Source organism: Syngnathus typhle, unplaced genomic scaffold (assembly GCF_033458585.1).
Source record: "Syngnathus typhle isolate RoL2023-S1 ecotype Sweden unplaced genomic scaffold, RoL_Styp_1.0 HiC_scaffold_116, whole genome shotgun sequence".
NCBI classification, from domain to species: domain Eukaryota; kingdom Metazoa; phylum Chordata; class Actinopteri; order Syngnathiformes; family Syngnathidae; genus Syngnathus; species Syngnathus typhle.
In genome coordinates this window covers 108,894-127,375 of record NW_026872022.1, presented here as the reverse complement: position 1 = coordinate 127,375, position 18,482 = coordinate 108,894, and the positions used below count along the sequence as shown (strand labels likewise).

The window sequence follows — 18,482 nt, the reverse complement described above, 5'->3', positions numbered from 1 at the left end:
GCAGTGAATAACTCGGCACTCTAAAGCACCCGATAGCGTTTTTTTCGATGCCAACCTAACCAGAGTGACGGGAGCGGCACAATTCAGAAAAAGTGCTCAGCTCGCCGAGAAAATGCGATTTAAGCAATAAAATTAAAAATGCTTATAAAACATAAACCAAACGTTGGAGGTGGTCATTTCTTAATGCGCAGTAATAAACTCGGCACTCTAAAGCACCCGAGAGCGTTTTTTTCGATGCCAACCTAACCAGAGTGACGGGAGCGGCACAATTCAGAAAAAGTGCTCAGCTCGCCGAGAAAATGCGATTTAAGCAATAAAATTAAAAATGCTTATAAAACATAAACCAAACGTTGGAGGTGGTCATTTCTTAATGCGCAGTAATAAACTCGGCACTCTAAAGCACCCGAGAGCGTTTTTTTCGATGCCAACCTAACCAGAGTGACGGGAGCGGCACAATTCAGAAAAAGCGCTCAGCTCGCCGAGAAAATGCGATTTAAGCAATAAAATTAAAAATGCTTATAAAACATAAACCAAACGTTGGAGGTGGTCATTTCTTCATGCGCAGTGAATAACTCGGCACTCTAAAGCACCCGAGAGCGTTTTTTTCGATGCCAACCTAACCAGAGTGACGGGAGCGGCACAATTCAGAAAAAGCGCTCAGCTCGCCGAGAAAATGCGATTTAAGCAATAAAATTAAAAATGCTTATTAAACATAAACCAAACGTTGGAGGTGGTCATTTCTTCATGCGCAGTGAATAACTCGGCACTCTAAAGCACCCGAGAGCGTTTTTTTCGATGCCAACCTAACCAGAGTGACGGGAGCGGCACAATTCAGAAAAAGCGCTCAGCTCGCCGAGAAAATGCGATTTAAGCAATAAAATTAAAAATGCTTATAAAACATAAACCAAACGTTGGAGGTGGTCATTTCTTCATGCGCAGTGATAAACTCGGCACTCTAAAGCACCCGAGAGCGTTTTTTTCGATGCCAACCTAACCAGAGTGACGGGAGCGGCACAATTCAGAAAAAGTGCTCAGCTCGCCGAGAAAATGCGATTTAAGCAATAAAATTAAAAATGCTTATAAAACATAAACCAAACGTTGGAGGTGGTCATTTCTTCATGCGCAGTGAATAACTCGGCACTCTAAAGCACCCGAGAGCGTTTTTTTCGATGCCAACCTAACCAGAGTGACGGGAGCGGCACAATTCAGAAAAAGTGCTCAGCTCGCCGAGAAAATGCGATTTAAGCAATAAAATTAAAAATGCTTATAAAACATAAACCAAACGTTGGAGGTGGTCATTTCTTAATGCGCAGTAATAAACTCGGCACTCTAGAGCACCCGAGAGCGTTTTTTTCGATGCCAACCTAACCAGAGTGACGGGAGCGGCACAATTCAGAAAAAGTGCTCAGCTCGCCGAGAAAATGCGATTTAAGCAATAAAATTAGAAATGCTTATAAAACATAAACCAAACGTTGGAAGTGGTCATTTCTTCATGCGCAGTGATAAACTCGGCACTCTAAAGCACCCGAGAGCGTTTTTTTCGATGCCAACCTAACCAGAGTGACGGGAGCGGCACAATTCAGAAAAAGTGCTCAGCTCGCCGAGAAAATGCGATTTAAGCAATAAAATTAAAAATGCTTATTAAACATAAACCAAACGTTGGAGGTGGTCTTTTCTTCATGCGCAGTGAATAACTCGGCACTCTAAAGCACCCGATAGCGTTTTTCTCGATGCCAACCTAACCAGAGTGACGGGAGCGGCACAATTCAGAAAAAGTGCTCAGCTCGCCGAGAAAACTGTAAAAAAATTTCCGAGAAATTTACAGTAATTAACTGGCAGCTAGTAACCAGTAACTTACTGTAAAGACGTTTTACAGTAGATATACTGTATTCCCTATTTACAGTATTATTGTATTTACTGTAAAGCAAAAACCAGTTAAATACTGTGATTTTGGCTGTATTTACAGTATTAGATGTTTTAACTGTGGACTAAATAACAGTTAAATACTGTGATTTCAGTTGGATTTATAGTATTAGATGTTTTAACTGTATGCTAAATAACAATTAAATACTGTGATTCCAGTTGCGTTTACAGTATTAGTTGTTTAACTGTATACAAAATAACATTTAAATACTGTGATTTCAGTTTTATTTACAGTTAGATGTTTTAACTGTATACTAAAAAATTAAAAACTGATTTTATTTGCATTTACAGTATTAGTTGCTTAACTGCAGAATAAATATCAATGAAATACCGCGCTTTCAGTTGCCTTTAAATAACTGGTTTATTTACTGTACAAACAAATGAACGGTATTGTATATGGCAATGCAGTAACAGTAGGTACCAGGTAATCATTGTAAATTGAGTTTCTCACTGTACAATTTAAATGCTGAATCAGTGATTTAGTATTAATCATTAATAGAATGACCCATATTCTAAAATATTTCAATTAACAACAGACAACAAGAAATTTGTTAACAGGGTTATTTATTTTTTTTGTGAACAGGAACATAAAGCACATTACCAAACCTTTTAGACAAAACTTCCTTGGGCTTGGACAAAACAGGAGCCCTGAAATTAAAGAAGAAAATACATTAAGATGATGGTGATGTCGTTGTCATGTCAAGATACTTGTTCCTGATAGGAAGTGTGTCACATGGCTGCAGGAACACTCATGCAATTAGCAAGGTTGGAGTTATATTATTAGTAGGGATGTAACGATTACTCATGAGATGATTAAAAATCGAATTGAATATGTCGCAAGTTAGATCGGAGAGAAAATAAATCTCTGCATTGAAACAGCTGATATGCAAATTAGTTGTGACCCTTATCTGAACCTCACCTGTATCTAGTCAGTTAGCCTCCATGAAGTGAAGCCTTCATGAACTCCATGATGAAGGAGATCACATGGGGGTTCATGTATCAAGTCTTTCTCCTCACCACTCTCCCAGTCTTCCGGCTCATCTGCTCCTTGGCACTGCACTTGGTGGAGTCAGGATTAATCCTGACCAAAAACATATGAAATGAGTTAGAGGTTGAGACAATTGCAATTATCAAAGAGATATAGAAAATGCCAGTGGGAATAAAGTTAATTTATAATTTTATCGGTTAATACCTCTGAATAAATTCCAAAGTTGTGCAGGTTTCCACCTGATACTCTAGGTTGAAAACATAGTAACAGGCGAAGAGAGTGGCCAAGACAGTGGTGAAGTCAGCCACGTGAGCAGCAGGTGGGATTATGACCCTCCCCTCGATCGACAGCATCCATTTTTTTGCAGTCAGGATTGTCTCTCCTTAAAGTCAGACATAACAAAAATCATATTTCACAGCAGTCCATTTTATAAATGATCTGGTTCACATGAATGACTGTAAAAACAGGGCAGGGAGCATACATATCTTACAAGCTGTACATAAAACAGATAAAAGGAGCATATAGAGTAACTGATGGCAAGCAAACTGATTACTACTTGTGTATTACTATTTTATTTTATTACTTATAGTGATAGTAGTCCTACTTACCGAGTTTCTGGACGTCGCGACGTGTGCTTGGTGGTGCTGCCTCCCGAAGGAAAACGCATACGGAGGCGGAGAAGGTGAAGAAAAAAAGAAAGGCGGGAAAATACTCTTGCGCAGCATAAAAATATAAAATAACGACACAGTAACGACCATCGTACTGTCGGAGCAAGTACTACATGTATATATATACATATATCATTTTGTGGCTTCAGTAAGTTTAAAAAAAAGACAATCTGGTCAGTTAAAGTTACTGCTATCACAAGCTAGCTAACAGTTAACGTTACCAGTAGCTAGCTCTGTCTGCCCTCTCTCTCGCGATCGAAAAACAGCGCTCTCTCGGTGCCGTTTTCGCAGCCAAAGTGAAACAAATGAACGCAGACGACGCAAACACATAGAAACACAACAAAAAAACACACAATACAAGACAAGGTCTTATAAGAAAAGTTGTTGTCGGAGCCAGAGATGCAAGCGCTGTGATCGCGATTTGTCCCCTTTACTTTGACCTGATTGGCCATTCAAAGCAGGACCGTTGAACACACTCGATCCTCATTGGATAAATTCATGTCAGCCCATGTCACCCCATACCCGCCAGTGAAAAAGAAAACGGAAAAAAACTAATGCTAGGAATAAAAAAAATGCCATGGTAAGTCATTATGACATAATGATTATTAAAGTCATAATTTTTATATGATATTTATATGATAATTATTGATTTCATTATGATATACATATATATATATATATATATATCAAAGTCAAAACCTTAAAGTCAAAGTCAGCTTTATTGTCAATCTCTCCTCATGTCACAACACACAAAGAGAGCGAAATGACGTTTTGTCTATCCCACGGTGACGAGGGTTAGGGTTAGGGTTAGGGTTAGGGTTAGGGTTAGGGTTAGGGTTAGGGTTAGGGTTAGGGTTAGGGTTAGGTCTTTTGAGTTTGTCTCGTTACACCTTCCCCTTAGGGTCCGCCGACCCCGTCGGTTTAAATAGAAGGCAACGGATGGCACGGGCCAGCGCATGTCTCCGCAGTAAACCCCGCCGTACCAGGCCCCATAAAATCCGGATGGTGTACGAAGGACGGCGAAGTGAGAGTGCACCTCAGCCAGAACCTCCCCCGAGTAGCTGAGGCGCTACCCAGGTCTTCGGCCAGCAAGATGGGAAAAAAAGCTTGTGAAAAATGAGATAAAACAGTGGGAGAACCACCTCGGATTACATTATGCCCATTCCCTGTGCCTTAATCTTGATTTAATATTTTGTTCCTATATTCAATTAACCGTTATCCTCAGAAATTAAGGTTAGGGTTAGGGTCAGGGGTCAAGCTTCCCCTTAGGGTCCTTTTCTCTCATTATGCCTATACCCTTTGCCTTAATCTTGTTGTAATATTATGTCTCTATATTCAATTAACTGTTAACCTCAGAGAACCAGGTTAAGGTTAGGGTCAGGGCTAGGGGTCAAGGTTAAGGTTAGGGTTAAGTTTAGGGTCAGGGGTCAGGGCTAGGTTAGGGTCAGGGCTAGGGGTCAAGGTTAAGGTTAGGGTTAAGTTTAGGGTCAGGGGTCAGGGCTAGGTTAGGGTTAGGGTTAGGGTTAGGGTTAGGGTTAGGGTTAGGGTTAGGGTTAGGGTTAGGGTTAGGGTTAGGGTTAGGTCTTTTGAGTTTGTCTCGTTACACCTTCCCCTTAGGGTCCGCCGACCCCGTCGGTTAGATAGGGTTAGGGTTAGGGTTAGGGTTAGGGTTAGGGTTAGGGTTAGGGTTAGGATTGAGGTAAGGAGTCCCTTCCCCGAAGGAGAGAGACAAAGGCACGGTCCTACCATCCCTGCACCCACCCCACGAACCAGCCCCCGACCATCCTGCCCGCTGTGGCCGCGCCAGCCATGCTGGCCAGATTGGTTTTTAATAAAATGAATATTTGATCATGGACACTTGTTTGTGCTTATTGTTTGTACACTTTTCCCATCCGGTCGCCTTTGTTATTTATATAATAATGAGTCTCGAATTGGCCAGAGAGATTGGCAGCTTCGTCTGCGCTCAATCTCTAAAGTACCTCGCACTCCCTTGTTTGACTCCCCGCATTTTGGGTGGAGCGAGATGTGCGGCATCCATGCGCCCTCCTATTTGGGTAGGGCGTGGGTCTCTATTAAATCTCAAATTAGCTTCTAATGGCGTCATTTTGCGCTCCTTCTGTGTGATGTCGACGTTTCGGGTTAGGGTTAGGGTTAGGGTTAGGGTTAGGGTTAGGGTTAGGGTTAGGGTTAGGGTTAGGGTTAGGGTTAGGGTTAGGTCTTTTGAGTTTGTCTCGTTACACCTTCCCCTTAGGGTCCGCCGACCCCGTCGGTTTAAATAGAAGGCAACGGATGGCACGGGCCAGCGCATGTCTCCGCAGTAAACCCCGCCGTACCAGGCCCCATAAAATCCGGATGGTGTACGAAGGACGGCGAAGTGAGAGTGCACCTCAGCCAGAACCTCCCCCGAGTAGCTGAGACGCTACCCAGGTCTTCGGCCAGCAAGATGGGAAAAAAAGCTTGTGAAAAATGAGATAAAACAGTGGGAGAACCACCTCGGATTACATTATGCCCATTCCCTGGGCCTTAATCTTGATTTAATATTTTGTTCCTATATTCAATTAACCGTTATCCTCAGAAATTAAGGTTAGGGTTAGGGTCAGGGGTCAAGCTTCCCCTTAGGGTCCTTTTCTCTCATTATGCCTATACCCTTTGCCTTAATCCTGTTGTAATATTATGTCTCTATATTCAATTAACTGTTAACCTCAGAGAACCAGGTTAAGGTTAGGGTCAGGGCTAGGGGCCAAGGTTAAGGTTAGGGTTAAGTTTAGGGTCAGGGGTCAGGGCTAGGTTAGGGTAAGGGCTAGGGGTCAAGGTTAAGGTTAGGGTTAAGTTTAGGGTCAGGGGTCAGGGCTAGGTTAGGGTTAGGGTTAGTTGGTAGTCATTGTAGTTGGTAGGGTTAGGGTTAGGGTTAGGGTTAGGGTTAGGGTTAGGGTTAGGGTTAGGGTTAGGGTTAGGGTTAGGGTTAGGGTTAGGGTTAGGGTTAGGGTTAGGGTTAGGGTTAGGGTTAGGGTTAGGTCTTTTGAGTTTGTCTCGTTACACCTTCCCCTTAGGGTCCGCCGACCCCGTCGGTTTAAATAGAAGGCAACGGATGGCACGGGCCAGCGCATGTCTCCGCAGTAAACCCCGCCGTACCAGGCCCCATAAAATCCGGATGGTGTACGAAGGACGGCGAAGTGAGAGTGCACCTCAGCCAGAACCTCCCCCGAGTAGCTGAGGCGCTACCCAGGTCTTCGGCCAGCAAGATGGGAAATTAGTGGAAAGCGGGAGAAAAAAACATCAAGCTAAAGTCCTACCCTTGGATTATATTATGCCTATTCACTTTGAATTATTTTTTAATTGTTTTTGACTTAATATCCTGTTTTTATAGTCCATCAGCTGGTTGCTCTAGAAAGTCATGAAGTCATCATTGTTGTAGGTAATTTGAACGTCAAAATTTTGTAGACACCTCATCAGTAGTGGACCTTGGGGTCACAGAGTGTTTCGGCCATTATCACAAGACACCCTCGCCCAAGGGAGGCCCCGCCGGGGTCGATCAAGCCCCGGAGTGTGTCTACCTCGTCAATTCAAATGTCATTCAGCTGTCCAGTCAACTGTCTAGCTTTAACGCTGACAGAGTAGAACAATTGGTCAATCTGTTAGATATATTGAGAATGTAGCTATTAGTTTTATAACTTTTGGTTTATTTCGTGTGCATTTTGTCTACCTTATTTAATTTTTGGGCATATATTGCATAACATTTGAGACTGTCAAGTACTCACCTGTCTTTGCTAATGGAACAAATAAAAACTGGTTGCAACTTACCTTGTGTCGAATTCCTTCCCATTCTCTCTTTCTTCTCTTTTTACTTGCGCCACTCTCTGGCGTCCCGGAGCCACTACTGATCGCCCACTCCCATGAGCCTCAGCCAAGTGTCATGGCAGGCTCCCGTCAAACCATCACCCCTCCGTATTGTAGCTAATCTGAGCATTAGCCAACCGGAAGTACCCATAAGCCCCCGCGGCGCGTCATAGGTTGCCTGTAAACCATACCGTTACTAAAACCGCCCCACCAAATGATGATACTCGAATAAAATTCGATTTGTATAGTTTAATCTTGCTAACCCGGTCATTCCTGTCCGTCAACTTCTCTCCAACAATAACCGTGCTGTATATTGATTGAAACGAGATAGGCATTAACATAAAGTAGCTAAACAACGGCAGCAAACCGGAAGTACGTAAGATTCCGCCCAGTGTCATGGCAACCATCTGTCAACCATCGCATTTATCTTAATATCCTCCCCCACCAAGTGATCAGAATCCCACAAAGTGTCCATAAACACCTTAGTAATCTTTATTAGTGTTTTCCCCATTTATTTATCTCCACATTTAAAGGACAAAATTCACAAAACAGGAATTCTGTCTAAAAAAAGCCTTGTTTGTGCGACCGCTGACAAATGTGTCAATGGCGCCCCCTTGTGCAGTCCCGTCATTATTGTTTTGACCAAAAAAAACTTTTTGATTAAAATCAGGCTTAGAACAAGGTTAAGCTCTGGTCTTGGAATTTGGTTCAATTTAGGATTTAGTTTTAAAATTGGTTAAGTTTAGGATTTGGATAAGGGTTACGAGTTAGTTTAGGAGTTTGGTTAAGTGTCCGGATTTTGATGAGGTTAAATTTAGAAACTTAATTTTGGTTAAGCTTAGAATCTAGAATTAGTTAAGTTTAGGATTTCCAATGTTCGGCTTAGAACAAGGCTAAGATCTGGTCTTGGAATTTGGTTCAATTTAGGACTTAGGTTTGGAATTGGTTAAGTTTAGGATTTGGATAAGGGTTACGAGTTAGTTTAGGAGTTTGGTTAAGTGTCAGGATTTTGATGTTAAGGAAAAGGAAAGTCCACGGGTAGGCAATGTGACTGCATCTCGACCAAAACCCCAGGTTTTCTGACCCGACCCGTGGAGAGGGTGAAAAGTTCCCCTGATAGGTAATGGGAAATGGGACTGCATCTCGACCAAAACCCCAGGTCTTCTGACTCGACCCGTGGAGAGGGTGAAGAGTTCCACGGATAGGCAATGGGAGATGGGACTGCATCTCGACCAAAACCCCAGGTTGCCTGACCCGACACGTGGCGAGGGTGAAAAACGATGTTGATCAGGAAAAGGGAAAATTAGAACAGTATGCGACCCGATAATTTGGCTTAAGGTCCTACCGGGATGTCCGAAGGGCACTGGCTGGTTAGGTCTTTTGAGTTTGTCTCGTTACACCTTCCCCTTAGGGTCCGCCGACCCCGTCGGTTTAAATAGAAGGCAACGGATGGCACGGGCCAGCGCATGTCTCCGCAGTAAACCCCGCCGTACCAGGCCCCATAAAATCCGGATGGTGTACGAAGGACGGCGAAGTGAGAGTGCACCTCAGCCAGAACCTCCCCCGAGTAGCTGAGGCGCTACCCAGGTCTTCGGCCAGCAAGATGGGAAATTAGTGGAAAGCGGGAGAAAAAAACATCAAGCTAAAGTCCTACCCTTGGATTATATTATGCCTATTCACTTTGAATTATTTTTTAATTGTTTTTGACTTAATATCCTGTTTTTATAGTCCATCAGCTGGTTGCTCTAGAAAGTCATGAAGTCATCATTGTTGTAGGTAATTTGAACGTCAAAATTTTGTAGACACCTCATCAGTAGTGGACCTTGGGGTCACAGAGTGTTTCGGCCATTATCACAAGACACCCTCGCCCAAGGGAGGCCCCGCCGGGGTCGATCAAGCCCCGGAGTGTGTCTACCTCGTCAATTCAAATGTCATTCAGCTGTCCAGTCAACTGTCTAGCTTTAACGCTGACAGAGTAGAACAATTGGTCAATCTGTTAGATATATTGAGAATGTAGCTATTAGTTTTATAACTTTTGGTTTATTTCGTGTGCATTTTGTCTACCTTATTTAATTTTTGGGCATATATTGCATAACATTTGAGACTGTCAAGTACTCACCTGTCTTTGCTAATGGAACAAATAAAAACTGGTTGCAACTTACCTTGTGTCGAATTCCTTCCCATTCTCTCTTTCTTCTCTTTTTACTTGCGCCACTCTCTGGCGTCCCGGAGCCACTACTGATCGCCCACTCCCATGAGCCTCAGCCAAGTGTCATGGCAGGCTCCCGTCAAACCATCACCCCTCCGTATTGTAGCTAATCTGAGCATTAGCCAACCGGAAGTACCCATAAGCCCCCGCGGCGCGTCATAGGTTGCCTGTAAACCATACCGTTACTAAAACCGCCCCACCAAATGATGATACTCGAATAAAATTCGATTTGTATAGTTTAATCTTGCTAACCCGGTCATTCCTGTCCGTCAACTTCTCTCCAACAATAACCGTGCTGTATATTGATTGAAACGAGATAGGCATTAACATAAAGTAGCTAAACAACGGCAGCAAACCGGAAGTACGTAAGATTCCGCCCAGTGTCATGGCAACCATCTGTCAACCATCGCATTTATCTTAATATCCTCCCCCACCAAGTGATCAGAATCCCACAAAGTGTCCATAAACACCTTAGTAATCTTTATTAGTGTTTTCCCCATTTATTTATCTCCACATTTAAAGGACAAAATTCACAAAACAGGAATTCTGTCTAAAAAAAGCCTTGTTTGTGCGACCGCTGACAAATGTGTCAATGGCGCCCCCTTGTGCAGTCCCGTCATTATTGTTTTGACCAAAAAAAACTTTTTGATTAAAATCAGGCTTAGAACAGGGTTAAGCTCTGGTCTTGGAATTTGGTTCAATTTAGGATTTAGTTTTAAAATTGGTTAAGTTTAGGATTTGGATAAGGGTTACGAGTTAGTTTAGGAGTTTGGTTAAGTGTCCGGATTTTGATGAGGTTAAATTTAGAAACTTAATTTTGGTTAAGCTTAGAATCTAGAATTAGTTAAGTTTAGGATTTCCAATGTTCGGCTTAGAACAAGGCTAAGATCTGGTCTTGGAATTTGGTTCAATTTAGGACTTAGGTTTGGAATTGGTTAAGTTTAGGATTTGGATAAGGGTTACGAGTTAGTTTAGGAGTTTGGTTAAGTGTCAGGATTTTGATGTTAAGGAAAAGGGTTAGGGTTAGGGTTAGGGTTAGGGTTAGGATGAGGTAAAGAGTCCCTCCCCCGAAGGAGAGGAACAAAGGCACGGTCCTACCATCCCGGACCGCACCCCACGAAGCTCCCGAACTTCCTGCCTGCTGTGGCTGCACCAGTCATACTGGCCAGGACACATTTGGGCTTAATAAAGATCTTGTTTGATCTTGAACACGTGTTTGTGCTTTATTGTGCTTGTGTTTGATTGTACTTTCCTTATGCGGTCGCCTTTGTTATATAATAATAATGATGATGAGTCTCGAATTGGCATGAATGATTGACAGCTACTTTTGCGTTCAACCAAATTCGTACCTCGCACCTAATTCATCGACTCCCCGCATTTTGGGTGGAGCGAGAGCCATTGCTCTGTGCGGCATCCATCACTCTCCTATTTGGGTAGAGGTGGGTAAATTATTATCTGCTTCCAATTGGGTTCTACTGGCGTCATTTTGCGCTACTTTGTACATCTGTGTGACCATCGACAACGTTTCGGCATCTTTTGTGCCTTCCTCAGGTCTGGCACACAGGAATTGTCCCTAAATTTAGTTTAGTTTAATTGCATGGGGAGCTGCTTCCTCCTCCATGGCCGCATCGAGACTGAGAGCTTTCTGCTCCAAATGGTCCTTTTATAGCGAGTTGCTTTTATTTTAGGAAAATATTTTTCTTTCACTTAATTTAGCGTAATACATTTTTGTTTTATTTGCAGGCACCATTGGGCGTGGAATTGCGATCTCCAGCATAGGTAAGTACAATTTCTTTGTTTTAGGTAAGTATTATTGTTTTTTAATTACATTTTCTTTGTTTTGGGTAAGTATTATTGTTTTTTAATTACATTTTCCTTGTTTTGGGTAAGTATTATTGTTTTTTAATTACATTTTCTTTGTTTCGGGTAAGTATTATTGTTTTTTAATTACAGTAAATATTAACTTTTAACTTCTTTTCGATCTTGAATGCTTTTTTGCAATTGTTTACGTTCAAATTTGTGATTACGTTCAAATTTTTGACTTGTACATTTTTTTGTTTTGTATATTTTTGTATTTCCTGTTCAAATTTTTGACTTGTTTGTTTTTAAATTGCAGATTGACGAGTTTGTCTTAGTTGGAAATGGGGCTAGGGTTAGGGTATGGGTTAGGATTAGGGTTAGGGTTAGGGTTTGGATTAGGATTAGGGATAGGGTAGGATTGGGGCTGGGGTAGGACCAGTATAGGGAACAGCACACAAACGAGGCAGGAGCACAAAGAAAGCTGGAAACGCGGGGGCGGCAAAGGAGGTGGCACAGGCGAGTTAGGATGAGGTAAAGAGTCCCTCCCCCGAAGGAGAGGAACAAAGGCACGGTCCTACCATCCCGGACCGCACCCCACGAAGCTCCCGAACTTCCTGCCTGCTGTGGCTGCACCAGTCATACTGGCCAGGACACATTTGGGCTTAATAAAGATCTTGTTTGATCTTGAACACGTGTTTGTGCTTTATTGTGCTTGTGTTTGATTGTACTTTCCTTATGCGGTCGCCTTTGTTATATAATAATAATGATGATGAGTCTCGAATTGGCATGAATGATTGACAGCTACTTTTGCGTTCAACCAAATTCGTACCTCGCACCTAATTCATCGACTCCCCGCATTTTGGGTGGAGCGAGAGCCATTGCTCTGTGCGGCATCCATCACTCTCCTATTTGGGTAGAGGTGGGTAAATTATTATCTGCTTCCAATTGGGTTCTACTGGCGTCATTTTGCGCTACTTTGTACATCTGTGTGACCATCGACAACGTTTCGGCATCTTTTGTGCCTTCCTCAGGTCTGGCACACAGGAATTGTCCCTAAATTTAGTTTAGTTTAATTGCATGGGGAGCTGCTTCCTCCTCCATGGCCGCATCGAGACTGAGAGCTTTCTGCTCCAAATGGTCCTTTTATAGCGAGTTGCTTTTATTTTAGGAAAATATTTTTCTTTCACTTAATTTAGCGTAATACATTTTTGTTTTATTTGCAGGCACCATTGGGCGTGGAATTGCGATCTCCAGCATAGGTAAGTACAATTTCTTTGTTTTAGGTAAGTATTATTGTTTTTTAATTACATTTTCTTTGTTTTGGGTAAGTATTATTGTTTTTTAATTACATTTTCCTTGTTTTGGGTAAGTATTATTGTTTTTTAATTACATTTTCTTTGTTTCGGGTAAGTATTATTGTTTTTTAATTACAGTAAATATTAACTTTTAACTTCTTTTCGATCTTGAATGCTTTTTTGCAATTGTTTACGTTCAAATTTGTGATTACGTTCAAATTTTTGACTTGTACATTTTTTTGTTTTGTATATTTTTGTATTTCCTGTTCAAATTTTTGACTTGTTTGTTTTTAAATTGCAGATTGACGAGTTTGTCTTAGTTGGAAATGGGGCTAGGGTTAGGGTATGGGTTAGGATTAGGGTTAGGGTTAGGGTTTGGATTAGGATTAGGGATAGGGTAGGATTGGGGCTGGGGTAGGACCAGTATAGGGAACAGCACACAAACGAGGCAGGAGCACAAAGAAAGCTGGAAACGCGGGGGCGGCAAAGGAGGTGGCACAGGCGAGTTAGGATGAGGTAAAGAGTCCCTCCCCCGAAGGAGAGGAACAAAGGCACGGTCCTACCATCCCGGACCGCACCCCACGAAGCTCCCGAACTTCCTGCCTGCTGTGGCTGCACCAGTCATACTGGCCAGGACACATTTGGGCTTAATAAAGATCTTGTTTGATCTTGAACACGTGTTTGTGCTTTATTGTGCTTGTGTTTGATTGTACTTTCCTTATGCGGTCGCCTTTGTTATATAATAATAATGATGATGAGTCTCGAATTGGCATGAATGATTGACAGCTACTTTTGCGTTCAACCAAATTCGTACCTCGCACCTAATTCATCGACTCCCCGCATTTTGGGTGGAGCGAGAGCCATTGCTCTGTGCGGCATCCATCACTCTCCTATTTGGGTAGAGGTGGGTAAATTATTATCTGCTTCCAATTGGGTTCTACTGGCGTCATTTTGCGCTACTTTGTACATCTGTGTGACCATCGACAACGTTTCGGCATCTTTTGTGCCTTCCTCAGGTCTGGCACACAGGAATTGTCCCTAAATTTAGTTTAGTTTAATTGCATGGGGAGCTGCTTCCTCCTCCATGGCCGCATCGAGACTGAGAGCTTTCTGCTCCAAATGGTCCTTTTATAGCGAGTTGCTTTTATTTTAGGAAAATATTTTTCTTTCACTTAATTTAGCGTAATACATTTTTGTTTTATTTGCAGGCACCATTGGGCGTGGAATTGCGATCTCCAGCATAGGTAAGTACAATTTCTTTGTTTTAGGTAAGTATTATTGTTTTTTAATTACATTTTCTTTGTTTTGGGTAAGTATTATTGTTTTTTAATTACATTTTCCTTGTTTTGGGTAAGTATTATTGTTTTTTAATTACATTTTCTTTGTTTCGGGTAAGTATTATTGTTTTTTAATTACAGTAAATATTAACTTTTAACTTCTTTTCGATCTTGAATGCTTTTTTGCAATTGTTTACGTTCAAATTTGTGATTACGTTCAAATTTTTGACTTGTACATTTTTTTGTTTTGTATATTTTTGTATTTCCTGTTCAAATTTTTGACTTGTTTGTTTTTAAATTGCAGATTGACGAGTTTGTCTTAGTTGGAAATGGGGCTAGGGTTAGGGTATGGGTTAGGATTAGGGTTAGGGTTAGGGTTTGGATTAGGATTAGGGATAGGGTAGGATTGGGGCTGGGGTAGGACCAGTATAGGGAACAGCACACAAACGAGGCAGGAGCACAAAGAAAGCTGGAAACGCGGGGGCGGCAAAGGAGGTGGCACAGGCGAGTTAGGATGAGGTAAAGAGTCCCTCCCCCGAAGGAGAGGAACAAAGGCACGGTCCTACCATCCCGGACCGCACCCCACGAAGCTCCCGAACTTCCTGCCTGCTGTGGCTGCACCAGTCATACTGGCCAGGACACATTTGGGCTTAATAAAGATCTTGTTTGATCTTGAACACGTGTTTGTGCTTTATTGTGCTTGTGTTTGATTGTACTTTCCTTATGCGGTCGCCTTTGTTATATAATAATAATGATGATGAGTCTCGAATTGGCATGAATGATTGACAGCTACTTTTGCGTTCAACCAAATTCGTACCTCGCACCTAATTCATCGACTCCCCGCATTTTGGGTGGAGCGAGAGCCATTGCTCTGTGCGGCATCCATCACTCTCCTATTTGGGTAGAGGTGGGTAAATTATTATCTGCTTCCAATTGGGTTCTACTGGCGTCATTTTGCGCTACTTTGTACATCTGTGTGACCATCGACAACGTTTCGGCATCTTTTGTGCCTTCCTCAGGTCTGGCACACAGGAATTGTCCCTAAATTTAGTTTAGTTTAATTGCATGGGGAGCTGCTTCCTCCTCCATGGCCGCATCGAGACTGAGAGCTTTCTGCTCCAAATGGTCCTTTTATAGCGAGTTGCTTTTATTTTAGGAAAATATTTTTCTTTCACTTAATTTAGCGTAATACATTTTTGTTTTATTTGCAGGCACCATTGGGCGTGGAATTGCGATCTCCAGCATAGGTAAGTACAATTTCTTTGTTTTAGGTAAGTATTATTGTTTTTTAATTACATTTTCTTTGTTTTGGGTAAGTATTATTGTTTTTTAATTACATTTTCCTTGTTTTGGGTAAGTATTATTGTTTTTTAATTACATTTTCTTTGTTTCGGGTAAGTATTATTGTTTTTTAATTACAGTAAATATTAACTTTTAACTTCTTTTCGATCTTGAATGCTTTTTTGCAATTGTTTACGTTCAAATTTGTGATTACGTTCAAATTTTTGACTTGTACATTTTTTTGTTTTGTATATTTTTGTATTTCCTGTTCAAATTTTTGACTTGTTTGTTTTTAAATTGCAGATTGACGAGTTTGTCTTAGTTGGAAATGGGGCTAGGGTTAGGGTATGGGTTAGGATTAGGGTTAGGGTTAGGGTTTGGATTAGGATTAGGGATAGGGTAGGATTGGGGCTGGGGTAGGACCAGTATAGGGAACAGCACACAAACGAGGCAGGAGCACAAAGAAAGCTGGAAACGCGGGGGCGGCAAAGGAGGTGGCACAGGCGAGTTAGGATGAGGTAAAGAGTCCCTCCCCCGAAGGAGAGGAACAAAGGCACGGTCCTACCATCCCGGACCGCACCCCACGAAGCTCCCGAACTTCCTGCCTGCTGTGGCTGCACCAGTCATACTGGCCAGGACACATTTGGGCTTAATAAAGATCTTGTTTGATCTTGAACACGTGTTTGTGCTTTATTGTGCTTGTGTTTGATTGTACTTTCCTTATGCGGTCGCCTTTGTTATATAATAATAATGATGATGAGTCTCGAATTGGCATGAATGATTGACAGCTACTTTTGCGTTCAACCAAATTCGTACCTCGCACCTAATTCATCGACTCCCCGCATTTTGGGTGGAGCGAGAGCCATTGCTCTGTGCGGCATCCATCACTCTCCTATTTGGGTAGAGGTGGGTAAATTATTATCTGCTTCCAATTGGGTTCTACTGGCGTCATTTTGCGCTACTTTGTACATCTGTGTGACCATCGACAACGTTTCGGCATCTTTTGTGCCTTCCTCAGGTCTGGCACACAGGAATTGTCCCTAAATTTAGTTTAGTTTAATTGCATGGGGAGCTGCTTCCTCCTCCATGGCCGCATCGAGACTGAGAGCTTTCTGCTCCAAATGGTCCTTTTATAGCGAGTTGCTTTTATTTTAGGAAAATATTTTTCTTTCACTTAATTTAGCGTAATACATTTTTGTTTTATTTGCAGGCACCATTGGGCGTGGAATTGCGATCTCCAGCATAGGTAAGTACAATTTCTTTGTTTTAGGTAAGTATTATTGTTTTTTAATTACATTTTCTTTGTTTTGGGTAAGTATTATTGTTTTTTAATTACATTTTCCTTGTTTTGGGTAAGTATTATTGTTTTTTAATTACATTTTCTTTGTTTCGGGTAAGTATTATTGTTTTTTAATTACAGTAAATATTAACTTTTAACTTCTTTTCGATCTTGAATGCTTTTTTGCAATTGTTTACGTTCAAATTTGTGATTACGTTCAAATTTTTGACTTGTACATTTTTTTGTTTTGTATATTTTTGTATTTCCTGTTCAAATTTTTGACTTGTTTGTTTTTAAATTGCAGATTGACGAGTTTGTCTTAGTTGGAAATGGGGCTAGGGTTAGGGTATGGGTTAGGATTAGGGTTAGGGTTAGGGTTTGGATTAGGATTAGGGATAGGGTAGGATTGGGGCTGGGGTAGGACCAGTATAGGGAACAGCACACAAACGAGGCAGGAGCACAAAGAAAGCTGGAAACGCGGGGGCGGCAAAGGAGGTGGCACAGGCGAGTTAGGATGAGGTAAAGAGTCCCTCCCCCGAAGGAGAGGAACAAAGGCACGGTCCTACCATCCCGGACCGCACCCCACGAAGCTCCCGAACTTCCTGCCTGCTGTGGCTGCACCAGTCATACTGGCCAGGACACATTTGGGCTTAATAAAGATCTTGTTTGATCTTGAACACGTGTTTGTGCTTTATTGTGCTTGTGTTTGATTGTACTTTCCTTATGCGGTCGCCTTTGTTATATAATAATAATGATGATGAGTCTCGAATTGGCATGAATGATTGACAGCTACTTTTGCGTTCAACCAAATTCGTACCTCGCACCTAATTCATCGACTCCCCGCATTTTGGGTGGAGCGAGAGCCATTGCTCTGTGCGGCATCCATCACTCTCCTATTTGGGTAGAGGTGGGTAAATTATTATCTGCTTCCAATTGGGTTCTACTGGCGTCATTTTGCGCTACTTTGTACATCTGTGTGACCATCGACAACGTTTCGGCATCTTTTGTGCCTTCCTCAGGTCTGGCACACAGGAATTGTCCCTAAATTTAGTTTAGTTTAATTGCATGGGGAGCTGCTTCCTCCTCCATGGCCGCATCGAGACTGAGAGCTTTCTGCTCCAAATGGTCCTTTTATAGCGAGTTGCTTTTATTTTAGGAAAATATTTTTCTTTCACTTAATTTAGCGTAATACATTTTTGTTTTATTTGCAGGCACCATTGGGCGTGGAATTGCGATCTCCAGCATAGGTAAGTACAATTTCTTTGTTTTAGGTAAGTATTATTGTTTTTTAATTACATTTTCTTTGTTTTGGGTAAGTATTATTGTTTTTTAATTACATTTTCCTTGTTTTGGGTAAGTATTATTGTTTTTTAATTACATTTTCTTTGTTTCGGGTAAGTATTATTGTTTTTTAATTACAGTAAATATTAACTTTTAACTTCTTTTCGATCTTGAATGCTTTTTTGCAATTGTTTACGTTCAAATTTGTGATTACGTTCAAATTTTTGACTTGTACATTTTTTTGTTTTGTATATTTTTGTATTTCCTGTTCAAATTTTTGACTTGTTTGTTTTTAAATTGCAGATTGACGAGTTTGTCTTAGTTGGAAATGGGGCTAGGGTTAGGGTATGGGTTAGGATTAGGGTTAGGGTTAGGGTTTGGATTAGGATTAGGGATAGGGTAGGATTGGGGCTGGGGTAGGACCAGTATAGGGAACAGCACACAAACGAGGCAGGAGCACAAAGAAAGCTGGAAACGCGGGGGCGGCAAAGGAGGTGGCACAGGCGAGTTAGGATGAGGTAAAGAGTCCCTCCCCCGAAGGAGAGGAACAAAGGCACGGTCCTACCATCCCGGACCGCACCCCACGAAGCTCCCGAACTTCCTGCCTGCTGTGGCTGCACCAGTCATACTGGCCAGGACACATT

General features: G+C 41.9%; 1 long non-coding RNA gene across 1 annotated transcript; it reads right to left on the bottom strand.

The window, feature by feature from the left end:
* Positions 1–2,491: 2,491 nt before the first annotated feature.
* LOC133148566 (uncharacterized) lies at positions 2,492–3,626 on the bottom strand. Its single transcript, XR_009712670.1, has 4 exons — positions 3,520–3,626; positions 3,116–3,293; positions 2,843–3,004; positions 2,492–2,571 (listed from the first exon to the last, which is right to left on the bottom strand). It is a non-coding gene; the product is annotated as an uncharacterized LOC133148566 (long non-coding RNA).
* Between the last annotated feature and the right edge of the window lie 14,856 nt (positions 3,627–18,482).